At 39.9% G+C, this 11,242-nt stretch overlaps 1 protein-coding gene and 1 long non-coding RNA gene across 2 annotated transcripts in view; one reads left to right on the top strand and one right to left on the bottom strand.

Moving 5' to 3' along the window:
• The window catches only part of Slc14a2 (solute carrier family 14 member 2), a 435,832-nt gene that overhangs the window by 31,991 nt on the left and 392,599 nt on the right, over positions 1–11,242 (top strand). The window lies entirely within an intron of this gene.
• LOC116087392 lies at positions 1,567–9,402 on the bottom strand. Its single transcript, XR_004117417.1, has 3 exons — positions 9,387–9,402; positions 7,108–7,229; positions 1,567–1,617 (listed from the first exon to the last, which is right to left on the bottom strand). It is a non-coding gene; the product is annotated as an uncharacterized LOC116087392 (long non-coding RNA).

The raw sequence follows: 11,242 nt of genomic DNA, 5'->3' as shown, positions 1-11,242 counted from the left end.
AAAAAAAGAAAAGAAAAAGAAAAGAAAAGAAAAGAAAAAGGAGTTGTCCTTTGGTCTCAAAGCGGGATACAAATCTAGGGAGTCTAGCTCTGCTCTTATGCTCTTACCATCTCAGAACCTTTAGCAATAAGTGAATCAGTAGGCCACAGGTAACAGAAAGCATGAGTAGCAATAGCAAAAAGCAGGGGTGTACAGGATGGAAATACCCTGGGAATGGCAACAACTAACTCAACAGGGCTTGGATGGTGACTAAAGGCCAGGCCAAGTAGCCAGAAGGATACAGAAGCCAAGAGGTATGATTTTGGGCAGGAAGCCCAACATTGAAGGGTGAGATATGAATTAAAACAGACTATAGAAACAGAAATGGAAGGCTCTTTAGATGTGGAAACCCACCTTCCAATTGTTTCTGGCTCACGTGCAGTCACAGGTCTGGTGGGAATGCATAGAAAAGACAAAAGAGAGCAATGGTAGCAGCAGTTTTCATCTGGGAGCAGCCCTTAGCTGCTTCTTGGCTCTACTGATGGATTCATCACTTCTCAAAAGCAGTGTGGTCCCATTACTCAAGTCAGGGCACCTGCTCCAGCACCCCTCTTTCCCTGCCAGGACACTAGAAACCTAATGGTGTTGCTGGTTTTAAGTACCTAAGGCAATGTTTCAGAATAGCCCAACTATAGCAAAGCCACAAGCAACCAGCCCATCACAGGCCTTCCCTGCTCCATGTCCCAGAGAAGACTGATGAGACAAGTCCCGGGCCTTTGGAAGCTGGTGACACTCAGGAGCCAAGCCTCATTTGCTATTCTCCATTTGTAATGTCCTCACACTGTAAATGGCAGGCACTGTAGCTAGCTAGGCACCTCTTTATGACTTACTTTCATCTTGAAATGTTCCCATGCTACATTTTCTTGTTACGTATGCACCTCGAATGTTGTAAAATCTGCTGTAAAAGTCAATATAGATGCAATAATGTCACGTCAGTCAAAGGCAGTGGAGAAGCCCTTCTGAGCAAACAATTGGAAAACTAGAGGGAAAACTCAATTGCTTCATGTTGCAAATTGATTAAAGATATGAATCAGAAAATAAAAGGGCTTTTGGAGTTTCGGTTATTACTAACTGCTTTGCTTTATGGAGCAATTACTTTGATTCTATCTCAAGTCCAGTGAAGTGACTGCCAGCATATGGTGAGATGACGCCCTGCGTCTTTCTTATTAGCATGAACTGCTCAAGATGAGGGAGGCACGCACACATCTCAGCCGTGTAAATTCAGTCCCGAAACACCCTACTTAAAACTTTAAGGAAACAACAGATAGTTCTAACTTTATATCTGTATTATCCAAAATCATCATCAGCTCATCAGACAGGAGAACTTGTCCTATTGTCAAAGCATGCCATGCTCAATATAGCTACTTATCTGCCAGGAATGCGGAGACGTCTGAGTATTGTTCACATCGGCTATTCATGCCACTACCAAGGTTGGCCTATTGAACTGGACTCGAATGTCATTGTCATCTGATGCTTCAGCATTTGAAAGCCTCAAATTAGGTAGTCCTTCCTTAGAACTTAAGCCATCTTGTCTTGAACTCCCTGGGCATGTATCATAGGTTCAAATGAACCTGAGTTCTGAGAAGAAAACACACACACACACACACACAAACTTAAGTCCTTGGCAATGATTAATTTGGCCCTTTGGGCCTTGGCAGCTAGGAAGCTAGGAGCTAAATTTAATATTCAGTAGTAGTAATTACGCTATGCTGGATGTCTGGCCTAACATGAGGCCAGACCCATTCAGTAGGTGCTTAGGAAAGAAAGCTGGATAAAGAAGTGAGAAATGATGAATAATAGTTGCATTTATTATTGCTTACTGGGAGTGAGGGCTTGCCTGTGTGCCAAGCATCTCGCTGTAATGAATCCTAACAGTGCTCCCTCAGCTATTTCAGAGCCATTTTCCAGATGAGGGAGCATGCTCAGAGAAGTTGGGTCATTTCCCCATGTTCACTCAGCTTGGATTTGAAGCTAGGTTTCTATGAACCCTCAGTGAGCATTCTCAGCCCCCTCCAGAGCAAATGATCACATAGATGGGGAGGGGGCAGTATAAAAAACAGAGTGTTCAAAAACCCTTGAAATTAGGGAGAAAGTAAGATTTCTCTAAAAATTACTTTAGAAGTATGTGGTGCATTAGAAGCCAAAGAAAGTTTCCAAAAATTCTTGATTCTTAATGGATTAGAAGTTTTATGACACCTTTTTAGGGGGAAAATGCACTAGGAAGGAGTTTTGCTTGCAATAAATGCACAGAGCATGTGGGAACCATGCCATGGTGAGAGCTGCAGTATCTAGGAGACTACGGAGCAGGCACTTCTTAAGTTGCTGTCCTTTTGGCACTTGAATCTCAGGCTTTAACTCAAAATGCTTGGGTTCTGATTCCGTGATCACCAAGGAGAATCTTTGATTGGCAAATCTTTGCTTTCTGGAAGCAGTGTGACTAGCACTGTTGTTGGGATAAATTGGTTAATGGACAGTCTAGTTTATTCCATGTCCTAGAGGTGAACTGGACACTACGCATTCTTTGATGGTAAACAAAACTGGTTCCCAGTTCTTCAAGGTTAAAGCTAGAGCTTGGACTTCAGCATTCTCCAAGGCCACACAGCAATCTCCTGGGCCCCTGGATTAGCCCAGCACACTGACCCCTCCTCAATGCCTGCATCCAAACTTATTCAAAATTTTACAAACGTCCTCTCTCTTCTCTTCTGACTCCAAGACTTGTGATCATGGCTTGTTGGCTTTAGATTGAATAGAGATGCGGAGGCTGCCTTATTAATACATTCTTTCTGATTTTTAAGATAATAGATTTGAAATAAACAGGTACATATATGAAAAAAAGGAAAAAGAGAGAAGAAACTTAAGTCAAAAAATCTATTGGTAGAGACAAGCTAAAAGATCTAGTGGCTGAGAGCTTACATTTGATTCACAAGTTGCAGGTTGAGAGGGTGAGACCTACTAGCATGGGCCTTTAAACCTCCCTCAGTGGCCACACCTACTGCAGCAGGGCCAAACCGGCTAACTTTCTCCAAATAGTTCTTCTCACTGGGGAGCGAGCATCCAAACATATGAGCCTATGGGGAGCCATTCTCATAAAAACCACTATAGTAATGTATAGTTTAGCATATTTTTCATAGGCTTATCTCCTTTTGAGTTTCATATTAACACTGTAAAGCAATAGCAGCTGATATCACCCCAGTTCTTCAAAGGATAAATATGAGGGTTAGCAAGTATATACAACTTGTTCAAAGCTCCTGCGTTAGGAAGGGAAGAAACTGGAAGCCAAGCTCTTTAGTTCACAAAGGAGTACCATAAGCTCAGTGGTAAGATGGTTATTCATCTATTGCAGGAGTTAAATGTGTATGACAGATTAGTGTAAAATGTATTTGAGGGTTTCTTAGATAGACATTGACAACTCGGTGTGTTCTATCCTTTTAGAAATTCTCCTCTTTCACGCTCTTCCTCTAGTTCAAGAGCATTCCAGCCTTGGAACAAGCTGGGTCTATTCTAGAATTTTCCTGATCTCAGATTTTATTATGGCCTCACTGGGTAAGAGTCATCAAGACACTTCTTCAATATTGTTTAATTCTGGCCCCCAAACAAGCAAAAATCTCTGGCAATGGGATAGGAGGCACTGAAGTTGTGAGCAACCCCTTCCTCCATTATGAAAGAGACTAGTCCACAGTGGAGTTAGAGTGGAGCTGATTCAAACAGAAGTGAAAAGGAAAGAGGCAAAGAGGAGAATGACAGAATTTCGATTCCTGATTCCACATTTCTCTGAAGTGACAGGCTCCAGCAGCTACTGTCTCTGTGCCCAGATTAGGTCAGATAGTCTGGCAATTGTGGACAATAGGTCCCTTCCCATTAGTGAGATTCTGGGGACTAGCATCAAATCATTCCTTGAAAAGCTAGTTTCAGGACAGTCTACAGTCAGGCAGCAAACCCTCAGCTGGGCTTAGAGCTCACTACATAAAGAAGGAATGGGAGGCAGGGTAGTAGAAATCAGAAACACTCCCTCATTTGACAGTTTTACTGAGAATAAACCCTGCCTTAGAAAAGAAAAGCCTTCCAGCACAAGTCAGTGTTTTGCTACCATGGTCAATTTTGGATACTTTGGTTTTGTGTTTATTTCTTATCTTCTTGTAACTCTGTGAGGCCTTTGAAAGTCTTGAATCCTTGCAGCAAAGCTCTTATTCACAGGAGAAATGGGCTTGAGTTTTATTCTTCTTCTCCTTGCGGGGAGTCAGATGACTTCTCCTGATTCACACAGAGATCACAGCCTCCATAAGACCCCTGGTTGGCAGAATGTGAGACTAAAAAATTTGTTTGAACTTGTCCAAACAAAGTCTTAACTTCCCGACAAGCAATTAGAACTTGGGGTTACATGTTGAGGTAGACTTCAGACTATTTTAATGGTATTCAGAGACATGGGTCTCCAACCAATTGGCATTCAGGAAATGTTTATCAATTCTGACAGCCACAAGTTCCACCCTGGCCAATTTTAGCTCCTATGACTGGAAATGACTTAGATATTTGAAATTCTGTAAAACACAGGCTAGTTTTGAAATGGAGCCACAGAATTACGATGGTATTCTAGCTTAGCTCTTAAGCATTTTAGGTCAAAATCCTTTCTGTTCTGAATGGAGAAAGCTTCCATGAAAGGATGGGTGATAAATTTTCAATAAATCTACTAGGTGATGGGAAATGAGAGAATTTTTTAAATGATTTATGAACCTGAGTGAAATGATATTTTCATTGCTGTCCACTTTCCATAATTTTTCTCTTTCAAATTCCCTTTAGTGTCTTTTTAGGGAAATAAAAGAAAGAATTTTTCATCCTTAGGAGGGAGGGTACCTCCAAGTGAACACAAAACACACATCTGCACATACCTATCTATTCACACGTGTAACCCTGTCAGGGTTTAGGATCAGTAGAAAAGTTGCTACTTTACTGCATATATTTTTATGTTTCCTATTTTAGAGACTTTTGTAAAATATATATCTAAATAGATTTTAAATAAAGGAGAGGAAGAAACTTTCATTCATCATCAATTCCTCTATTTCCTCATTAATTCAAATTTACATTGTAGCTTTAGTTTTCATCCGAATATTCAAGGGATAGGCCGTGTTTACGTATATGCTTAACACAGCCTATGCGTGGCTTTGGGTTTGTTCTTCCCTCTATCTTCTAAGCATAAGAGTGTTTATGTGCTTTTCACAAAAATTCTGGAAGCAAATATTAAAATATTCATGTGGAAGAAAATATAACTGGTCTCAGGTGGAATGAGCAGCCCGGGTCACAGTCAGTGTGCAGCCTAGCTAGCCTTTTCTGACGCTTACCTTTCAATGTGTCCACTGAAAAGTCTCTCTCCCTCCACATGTGCTAACTGGGAGCAGTGACTTTCATAAATACCCATAAAAGAGAATGGACTCATTCCAGGAATCCAAGTCATTGGTTAAAGAGCAACAGGCATAATAGCTAGCTACTAGGGAAAAAAACCCATCATCATCAAAACCGTATCTGAAATGTATATCTAAAAATGTGAAATGGAAAAGCATGTGAAAATTCACACACTATAATTAGCCAGCACCCACTAATGACAAGAGTAAGTTGTGGAAGTGATAAGAAACAAATGACTACAACAGAGTGAACATTTAAAGACCTCCATAGTACCTGCTCTATTCAAAGGGCTCAAGGGTTTGAGGTTGAGGCCATAAGTGCCAATATCACAGGTTCATGTAGACATTAGAGAGCATTTTTTAGGGAGTTAGCAATTTATATTGTAGCCTTGCTTTTAAGACATGGCCTCTTTCAAATTCTTGGTGTCATATGTGGCCTCTTTCTTTCTCCTTTTATAAACCTCCTCATTCTTTTCTATTGTTCTTCAGCATATCCTTTCTCTAGGACTGTTGGTCTCTCTCTTGTCTTGAGTTTTCTCCTTACTTACCATGCTCATATGATCTTCTTTCTCTTTTCTAACATCTTTAATAACAAAAATAAATTTAATTGATATTGAAAAATTGATGCTGAAAAGACATACATTTCATTTCCCAGCAACAAATAGATGTTTATTGTACTTGCAAATTCTCTTGTACGTCAGTGTGCAAAAGGGATAACAACTTACTTCTCATGTCTCTAAGCACACACTGGGACAAATATAGTTAGAATGAGACCATTCATGGCAATCATACTGCATACTGCTGCTTGAGAAGAAGCCCAAGAAGTAATGTACTGGCCCCTCCTTTATTTGCCACAGAGGAACCTGGACTTACAACTGAAAATTCTGAATAGTTGTGCTTATGTTGGCTCCAATAAATTTTGGAGCAGAAGAACAAAGTATCTTTTTAATTGAATCAGTTTCAATTCCCTGAAATGAAACTCAGTTATGAATATAACTGAAAGCTGTGAAAATGAAATACTTGAGTATAGTTAGCTGCAAAGATACATGGGACTTACCCAAATACTATTCACAATCTTCTGAAAGCACTGATAGAAGGATGCTGGGGTGGTTTCATATGAAGCCCCAAGAGACTCATTGTCATTTAGCCCAGATTTGAATTTCTCCTTTGTCCATGTCTCTGTCTCCATGGATACCTTTCTTCTGACCCCCTTCCATCAATGTAGCTCATTTTAAAGTCTCATTATATGTTTCTATGTTCACTCTGATTTAAAAGCACCATCCTTAGCCTAAAAATTTTAATCATAGCACAAAGCCAACAGTAGGATTTTAATAATTCTATGAAAAATAAATAAACAAAATCAAAGTTAGTTTAATGTGATGAAAGAATCTAGAATTGAAGTAGAGATTTTGGATTAAAGCCTGGCTTTTCTAGTAACTAACCAGCAACTCAAAAAAAAAAAAAATTTAACCTTTTAGGACTTCAGGTTCTTGTCTAAAAACAGATGATGGGGAAGGGAGGTAGACCAGTTGACCTTTTTAACTGTCTTGGATTTTTATTATTCTAGGAAGAAGTGTTTCTGGATATAATAGCAGAAAAGCAAAACACTGGGCTTAAATGCGGCTGAGAATAGTTTGTGATTCATGGGCAGGTAGAGAGAAATCTTATTTCTCACCATTCTGGAGGAACTCAAGCTGTACTCCTGGCCAGAAAGAGTTATTCCTTTTGAGGTACATTCTGATTCATCGGCTGGGTAGTGTATTCCTTCCATAGGGCCATCATAGCAAATCTCATGTCCTGAGGGTTTAAACAATGTATAATCAAGTCATCAGTTCTAGAGGCTGTAATCTAAAGTCAAAGTACAAGCAAAATGGTTTCTTTAAAAGCCCACCTCCCTGTCTTTTCTTCTTCTGGTGTCTTCTCATGTATGTGTGTGTGTGCGTGTGCGTGTGCGTGTGCGTGTGCGTGTGTGTGTGTGTGTGTGTGTGTGTGTGTGTGTTTTTCAGTATATGTGTTTTTAATCATATTTACTTATAAGGACATTAGTCATATCAGAGAAGGCTCCACCTTAATGACTTTCAATTAGATGTCTTTCTAAAGACCTTGTACACAAGCACAGTCACATTTGGAGGAATTTGAAGTTGGGGTTCAGTGTATGGATTTGGGGAAGAGACAATTTAGGGCATAACGTGTAGTGAACAGATAACCTATGGAAAAGTAGTTCTAGTTAGTGAATATGGCAATCTTTCCTCATCTGGAAGTATTAGAAGCAGAAAGCCCTTAGCTCAGGGAATATTAAATTTATGATGGCAAAAGTACATTAATTCTTCATTCCAGTGTTTGAATACACCAATATCTTTGGGAACCCTACTACTGATAAAACTCATTTTTATTAAAAAGACCTTGATACTTACATGCCAAGGATGTGTTAAATTTCATGCTAAGCTTGTAACTTTTACCTCTGAACCTCTACAACAGAATGACTTACTTGTTCTATCCATAAAAAGTCTCCAAATTATTGTTATCACATGACAAGATATGGGCTTTTTTTACCTAAGATTGGGAGTATAAAGATGAGAGTGAAAACACAGCATCATTTCTGAGGGTGCATGGCACCTTAGAGGTCAACTACACTTGTGTTCTTCAGTGTTATTTCATTGTATCATCAATAGTTTCTTATAAGATGTCTTTCTGAAGGCTTCCACTTGTAATTTTCCAAATTTACACATTTGAAACATAAAAGGAGTGTGGAGATGACTCAGCAGGTAAAGAGTCGTGTAAACATGAGGACCTACACTCAGATCTCTAGCACCCATGTAGTAGCATATGCCTGTAACCTCAGAACTGAGAAAGAGACAAGATCCTGCAGATGTGATAACCAGTCTAGCCTCTTGGTGAACTCTAGTTTCAGTGAGAAAGGGTCTCAGAAAGTAAGGTGCAGAACAATAGATGAAGACCCTTGAAATGGACCTACGTTTTCTTCAAGTACAGAGAGAGAGAGAGAGAGAGAGAGAGAGAGAGAGAGAGAGAGAGAGAGAGAAAACAACATAAGATTGTTGTCCATATCAAAAAGAACCATTGAACTTTTAGGCTATGACAAACAAGAGCAAATGAGAAAGTTTTCTGGCATATCTTTCCATATTCTGACACAAAGTTAAGTGTAGGTTAGGGGTATGCCTGGGGGCATGGCTATGCCCTTTACTGCTGTTTCAACATGAGAAAGTTTGGGCTTTCCAGTCTGAGAAATATTGCATTGTTTTTACATCAGGTTTTATAGCAATGCCAGCACACTCAAACACTGCTGGTGACATTGAGTTCTTTTAAAAGATAAGAGATGTCAGTGAAGATGGGGTCAAAGGACTTAGAAATCATGATTGAGCTAGAATACAATAAAAAACATAAACTTGCACATCTCTTCCATTACACATTAAACAACCCATGAAAAAGTCTCTGTGTACAGACAAACATAAGGAGTTACTCCAAAAGCACATGACCTGGGGGAGTAAAGAATAAATTTGTTATAAAACAAAGGAGGGGGAGTTCTTTCCCCCTTGTTTTTCTACTTCTGTTCCAATTCTGCTACCTCTATCTCAAACCTGCAATCTACTGAAAGATTTGTTTCAAACAGGTTGTTGAGCACTAAATGCAGAACTTTTGATTCCCCAGGTCAGACTGAGCCTGTGAATGTGAATTGCTGGAATGTTCCAAGAGTAGGCTGCTGCTGCTGGGGGCACAGCATTGGGAGGGCCTTTGCTCTAGTACAGTCCAACCAAGTGAACAGTCCACTATCCCAGTCCACCTAAATATCTCACTATTTAGGTGAGCGGCCTAAAGAGACAAGTTCATTCAGAGAGAAACAACACAGTGGGGCAAAGGGAAAATGTGCACCAAGAAACTGCATGGAGTGTTCAGAGATCCTTGAAGGAAACGAGCAGACCTGCTTTTGCATAATACCTCTTAAAATAATTGCTTTTTTGCATTATGCTGGATGCTTTGAAAACAGACATTCTTCATAACTTTAAAAGTCAAATGGCTGAAAAAAAAAAAAAGAAGAAGAAGAAAGTTACTTTGAAAGCTTACAGCCCAGGCACTTTAAATTTTGGTGAGCATTCATGATTTTCCTCCACCACAGCTGTGAGAAGGATAATTAAGGATTGAATTTTTATTTAATCATTTTCAGATATGAATATATTTTCCCTTTACCCCATCACTACCCTAAGCCATTTGAAAGACAGAATTGAATCTGCAGCTCTGAGCATTATCATTAGAGAACAAATAGATTTACTTCAATTTTGTAAACTCATTAAAGTGATTTAAGAAATATTTTATTTAATTCCTGTTTCCTAAATTAAATTTTCATAGTGAATTGGTTCTTTGTATATCATAAAGTTCTTCTTGAGTACCTGAATAGAGAAGAAATTCTATTCCTTGACTAAAAACTAATCTGAAATTTTATATCTTATTTGAAACCAAGACTTATTAGAGATTGGTGCAAGTGGGAACTCTGGGAGAATTGAGAAGCTTGAAGCTGTGTCACAGAATGGTAGAAGGGACCCTAGTGGTCATTTACTCCCATACCATTTAAAAGGGGGAAACCCATGGTCCTAGAAAAAAAAATTCTAGAATCTTGGATTACATAACCAGGCAATGTACTTCTTAGGAGTATATTCCAGGCTGTCTCCTTTATAGTCCAGACAACCTTTCCAGCTGTCCATGTTGTCTCTTTGAAGAACCACCAGAACACAGTGTTGTTAGCTGGGCATAATGGCTTGCCCTTATTCTGGTTTTAACTCAAAATCCCAAGACTCTGGGGAGAGATACAGTACCATAGAAGTGCTTACAAGCATCCTGAAGACAGGACCTGGGCATAAGTCACTCATTTAACATCTTCTCCTCAGAAACTGCGTCTCACATGTCAGAGGTTACATCAGACTTTAATAAAATGAACTGAGATGCTGAAAATCAGAAAGGGGATAGAAGAAAAAGGTGTAAATACAAACCATGCATCTAACTGCATAACTTGGCTCGGAGTGTGCTTCCTTGTACTATGAAATGGGATAGTAATTTTAATGTTTTGAAGGCCTGAAGATAGCTGAGTGAATTTGACTCTTCACTAAATATCAAAATTCTCTTTGCGAGTCATACCCTATTCCCAGAACTCCCCGTGGAAAAAAAAAGGGGGGCAGAGCGTAGCAGGCATGGGTCCCTATAATACTTCTTCTTCTCTATGACTGCCCCAAACAGGCTGGCATTCCTGGCAGACTTGAGCCTAGTCCTGCCAAACCAAAGGGAAGGGTTTCCACTGCTTCCTTGGAGTGGGCCTGGGCAGCTGCCCAGATTGATTCCAGCTGTGCTGTGGCTGTCTGGCCAAGCCTCCTGGATGTACAGTGTTCTCTCAAGCAGCCAGGCACTTATCTCTGCTCACTCTTTGTTCTTGTGCTAGCCACCTTACCCATCATGTTGGCCCATTACTTCTTTTCAGATACTCCATTTTTTCTTCTCACATTTCTCATTTCTCCTTTCTACTGTCTCCAGTCTTCCACTCCCTCCTCCCCTACCCTCCTTTCCTTCCTCCCCTTCTCTTTTCCTGCTTTCTCTTTCTTTCTCCCTTTCTTTTTCCTTCTTTCTTTCTTTTCTCCTTCCTTCCTTCCTTCCTTCCTTTCCACAAAAACCTCATGTAGCCCAAACTGGCCTCTATCTTTCCATAGAGTCAAGGCTGACCTCAAACCTGTGATCCCTAGACTGCCACCCAATTGCTGCAATTAGGGGTGTGTACTACTCCATCCAGCACATTCTCCTCCTCCAGTTTT

Source organism: Mastomys coucha, unplaced genomic scaffold (assembly GCF_008632895.1).
Source record: "Mastomys coucha isolate ucsf_1 unplaced genomic scaffold, UCSF_Mcou_1 pScaffold13, whole genome shotgun sequence".
Taxonomy (NCBI): domain Eukaryota; kingdom Metazoa; phylum Chordata; class Mammalia; order Rodentia; family Muridae; genus Mastomys; species Mastomys coucha.
The sequence above is the reverse complement of the archived record's forward strand: the minus strand, read 5'-3'. Positions and strand labels throughout refer to the sequence as shown.